Genomic DNA, 6,000 nt, shown 5'->3' with positions numbered 1-6,000 from the left:
GCTCTGAACCCTGCGCAGTCACATGACACTCTGAACCCTGCGCTGTCACATGACACTATGAACCCTGCGCAGTCACATGACGCTCTGAACCCTGCGCTGTCACATGTCACTTCTGAACCCTGCGCAGTCACATGTCGCTCTGAACCCTGCGCAGTCACATGACGCTCTGAACCCTGCGCAGTCACATGTTGCTCTGAACCCTGCGCAGTCACATGTCGCTCTGAACCCTGCGCTATCACATGACACTCTGAACCCTGCGCAGTCACATGACACTCTGAACCCTGCGCTATCACATGACACTCTGAACCCTGCGCAGTCACTTGACACTCTGAACCCTGCGCAGTCACATGACACTCTGAACCCTGCGCAGTCACATGACGCTCTGAACCCTGCGCAGTCACATGACACTCTGAACCCTGCGCAGTCACATGACACTCTGAACCCTGCGCAGTCACGTGACGCTCTGAACCCTGCACAGTCACATGACACTCTGAATCCTGCGCTGTCACATGACACTCTGAACCCTGCGCTGTCACATGACACTCTGAACCCTGCGCAGTCACATGACACTCTGAACCCTGCGCTGTCACATGTCACTTCTGAACCCTGCGCTGTCACATGACACTCTGAACCCTGCGCAGTCACATGTCATTCTGAACCCTGCGCAGTCACATGACGCTCTGAACCCTGCGCTGTCACATGTCACTTCTGAACCCTGCGCTGTCACATGACACTCTGAACCCTGCGCAGTCACATGACGCTCTGAACCCTGCGCTGTCACATGACACTTCTGAACCCTGCGCAGTCACATGACACTCTGAACCCTGCGCAGTCACATGTCGCTCTGAACCCTGCGCAGTCGCATGACGCTCTGAACCCTGCGCAGTCACATGTTGCTCTGAACCCTGCGCAGTCACATGTCGCTCTGAACCCTGCGCTATCACATGACACTCTGAACCCTGCGCAGTCACATGACACTCTGAACCCTGCGCTATCACATGACACTCTGAACCCTGCGCAGTCACTTGACACTCTGAACCCTGCGCAGTCACATGACACTCTGAACCCTGCGCAGTCACATGACGCTCTGAACCCTGCGCTGTCACATGACGCTCTGAACCCTGCGCAGTCACATGACACTCTGAACCCTGCGCAGTCACGTGACGCTCTGAACCCTGCACAGTCACATGTCACTCTGAACCCTGCGCAGTCACATGACACTCTGAATCCTGCGCTGTCACATGACACTCTGAACCCTGCGCTGTCACATGACACTCTGAACCCTGCGCAGTCACGTCATTTCTGAACCCTGCGCTGTCACATGACGCTCTGAACCCTGCGCAGTCACATGACGCTCTGAACCCTGCGCAGTCACATGACACTCTGAACCCTGCACAGTCACATGACGCTCTGAACCCTGCACAGTCACATGTCACTCTGAACCCTGCGCAGTCACATGACACTCTGAACCCTGCGCTGTCACATGACACTCTGAACCCCGCGCTGTCACATGACACTCTGAACCCTGCGCAGTCACATGACACTCTGAACCCTGCGCAGTCACATGACACTCTGAACCCTGCGCAGTCACATGTCACTTCTGAACCCTGCACTGTCACATGACACTCTGAACCCTGCGCAGTCACATGTCACTCTGAACCCTGCGCTGTCACATGACGCTCTGAACCCTGCGCAGTCACATGTCGCTCTAAAACCTGCGCTGTCACATGACACTCTGAACCCTGCGCAGTCACATGACACTTTGAACCCTGCGCAGTCACATGACGCTCTGAACCCTGCGCTGTCACATGTCACTTCTGAACCCTGCGCTGTCACATGACGCTCTGAACCCTGCACAGTCACATGACACTCTGAACCCTGCGCAGTCACAGGACACTCTGAACCCTGCGCAGTCACATGTCGCTCTGAACCCTGTGCAGTCACATGACGCTCTGAACCCTGCGCAGTCACATGTTGCTCTGAACCCTGCGCAGTCACATGACACTCTGAACCCTGCGCAGTCACATGACACTCTGAACCCTGCGCAGTCACATGACGCTCTGAACCCTGCGCAGTCACATGACACTCTTAACCCTGCGCAGTCACATGTCGCTCTGAACCCTGAGCTGTCACATGTTGCTCTGAACCCTGCGCAGTCACATGACACTTTGAACCCTGCGCTGTCAGATGACACTCTGAACCCTGTGCTGTCACATGTCGTTCTGAACCCTGCGCAGTCACATGACGCTCTGAACCCTGCACAGTCACATGACGCTCTGAACCCTGCGCAGTCACATGACGCTCTGAACCCTGCTCAGTCACATGACGCTCTGAACCCTGCGCAGTCACATGTCGCTCTGAACCCTGTGCAGTCACATGTCACTCTGAATCCTGCGCAGTCACATGTCACTCTGAACCCTGCGCAGTCACATGTCACTCTGAATCCTGCGCAGTCACATGTCACTCTGAACCCTGCGCAGTCACATGTCACTTTGAACCCTGCGCTGTCACATGTCACTCTGAACCCTGCGCTGTCACATATCACTCTGAACCCTGCGCAGTCACATGTCACTCTGAACCCTGCGCTGTCACATGACACTCTGAACCCTGCGCTGCCACATGTCACTCTGAACCCTGCGCTGTCACATGACGCTCTGAACCCTGCGCAGTCACATGACACTCTGAACCCTGCGCAGTCACATGACACTCTGAACCCTGCGCAGTCACATGTCACTCTGAATCCTGCGCAGTCACATGTCACTCTGAACCCTGCGCTGTCACATGTCACTCTGAACCCTGCGCTGTCACATGACACTCTGAACCCTGCGCTGCCACATGTCACTCTGAACCCTGCGCAGTCACATGACACTCTGAACCCTGCGCAGTCACATGACACTCTGAACCCTGCGCAGTCACATGTCACTCTGAATCCTGCGCAGTCACATGACACTCTGAACCCTGCGCAGTCACATGACACTCTGAATCCTGCGCAGTCACATGTCACTCTGAATCCTGCGCTGTCACATGTCACTCTGAACCCTGCGCTGTCACATGTCACTCTGAACCCTGCGCTGTCACATGACGCTCTGAACCCTGCGCTGCCACATGTCGCTTTTGCACCAGGACATATCTCGCATTTTTTATTCATATGTTCCGGACACTTCTTCCCTTCCCGACGTTGCTTCAGCGACTTTTTTCCCGCCCATCATATTTTCCATCGCCTTTTCTCCTTGCTGCCACATGTCATGTTAATCCCATATAAAATCTGAGCACCGAGCCAAACCACCCTACAGGAACGGCCTCTCTGCGTCGGATGGAATGAGTCACCGCACGCACCCCCAGGCATCGCAGAATGTAACCGAAAATGTCTCCAATTCATCGTACTGATCCGATAATCCTGCGCGACCATCAATGCAGCGTACAAGTGTGGGGGAGGGGAGGCCTGCAGGATACAGAAGACGACACTACAAATGTGTAAGTGCTTAAATGAATTGAGACAACGTAACAATATCTGGAATGTTACATCTCAAGAGGGAAATTTGTGGTTAAATCGTTAGAAAGATTCTGGAATAGTAATTGGAAAATAGTTAAATAGTTAATTGTTTGGTTTATTATTAATAATAGCAACAATAATAATCAAACTAATAAAAATAATCACAACAATAATAATGAAACTAATAAAAATAATCACAACAATAATAATAAAAATAATAAAAATGATCACAACAACAATAATAATGAAACTAATAAAAATAATCACAACAATAATAATGAAAATAATAAAAATTATCACAACAATAATAATGAAACTAATAAAAATAATCACAACAATAATAATATTAATAATAACAATAATAATCACAATAATAATAACAATAATAATAATAACAATAATCACAATAATAATAATAATAAAAACAATAATGTTGGGAATTTGAAGATAATATGACACATAATGGATCAATAAGGTGATTATGAGAAGGTGAAGAACAACAGTGACACAAACATTCAATGGTTATATAAGGAGCTGCTGCCAGGAAGTGCTCCACAGACCAGTGTTTCCCAACCAGGGATCCTTTTGTTGTTGCAAAACTACAACTCCCAGCATGCCCGGACAGCCAAAGGCTGTCCGAGCATGCTGGGAGTTGTAGTTTTGCAACAGCTGGAGGCACCCTGGTTGGGAAACAATGCCATAGACTATAAATGACCTCTATAGGTCTCAGCGCTCAGCACGTTAAAGCTTAAAAGCTTATAGACAACTTTTTTTTAATGTTATTATTATTGTTATTATTATTTTATTTGTATTATTATTGTTATTAATAATAATGAGAATAATATTGTTATTAGTGATAGTAGTATTTATTTTGTTATTATTTTTATTATTATTAAAATTAGTAGTAGTATTGGTAGTCGTTCTTATTTATTATTATTCTTAGTAGTAGTAATAGTACTATTATTGTTATTTTAAGTAGTAGTGGTAGTAGTATTTATATTATTATTATAATCATTAGTATTATTATTGTTATTATTAGTATTAATAGTATTTATTTATTTTAATATTATTGTTATTAGTAGTAATAGGGGTAGTTATATTTATTATTTGTGTTATTATTAGTAGCAGTATTTTTTGTTATTATTTGTATTATTATTGCTGTTATTATTATTATTAGTAGTACTATTAATTTTTTTGTAATTCTAATTACTAGTTATATTATTTAGTTGTAATTATTAAAAGTAGTGGTAGTAGTATTTATTTTTATTATTATTATTGTAGTAGTAGAATTTTTATTATTAGTAGTAGTAGTATTAATAGTTGTAGTAGAATTTATTTTTATTATTACTCTTATTAGTAGTAGTAATAGTATTAGTAGAATGTTTTTTTATTATTATTAGTTGTAGTCATTAGTAGTGTTGTCATGAGTAGTATTTTTTCTTGCTTTTATTATAAGTATAATTATTGTTATTAGTAGTAGTAGATTAATTTTTTCTTTTTTTTTTTTTATTATTATTGTTATTATTATTAGCAGTAGTATTATTATTATTGTTATTATTATTAGCAGTAGTATTATTATTATTGTTATTATTATTAACAGTATTATTATTATTATTATTATTGTTATTATTATTAGCAGTAGTATTAATATTATTGTTATTATTATTAGCAGTAGTATTATTATTATTGTTATTATTAGCAGTAGTATTATTATTGTTATTATTATTAGCAGTAGTATTATTATTATTGTTATTATTATTAGTAGTATTAGTATTATTATTGTTGTTATTATTATTAGCAGTAGTATTATTATTATTGTTATTATTATTAGCAGTAGTATTATTATTGTTATTATTAGCAGTAGTATTATTATTATTGTTATTATTAGCAGTAGTATTATTGTTATTATTATTAGCAGTAGTATTATTATTGTTGTTGTTGTTGTTTCCTAAATACAAAGTGTAGTAACGTTATAAATAGTCTCCATTAGAAATTTCCTACCATTTAGCTTCTGCTCAGAGAAAGGTTCGATAACTCCGCCAGTAGACCATGTTCACAGTTTTCTGTTGTTTGTTTTTTTTTTTGCTTTGTTTTTGGTTTTTCCTGTCACTTTTTTGATGCTTTAGTAAACAAGCAATGCATTTTCCCCCCTACCACTCATTTCTATCCAACTTCATAGTAAACAGGCGTTTGTTCCAACATACATTCATTTTGCCACTGAAACTTTTACAGCTGTAAAAAAATATTTTTCGCCGCCGTATAAGACGCACTTTTTCTTCCCCAAAACTGGGGGGAAAAAGTCGGTGCGTCTTATACGGCGAATACACCACTATCGCGGCGGTCCCTGCGGCCATCAACGGCCGGGACCCGCGGCTAATACAGGACATCACCGATCGCGGTGATGCCCTGTATTAACCCTTCAGACGCGGCGATCAAAGCTGACCGCCGCGTCTGAAGGGAAAGTGACACTAACCCGGCTGTTCAGTCGGGCTGTTCGGGACCACCGC

This window comes from Hyla sarda, chromosome 7 (genome assembly GCF_029499605.1).
Source record: "Hyla sarda isolate aHylSar1 chromosome 7, aHylSar1.hap1, whole genome shotgun sequence".
Taxonomy (NCBI): Eukaryota; Metazoa; Chordata; class Amphibia; order Anura; family Hylidae; genus Hyla; species Hyla sarda.
This window is presented reverse-complemented; position numbering follows the sequence as displayed.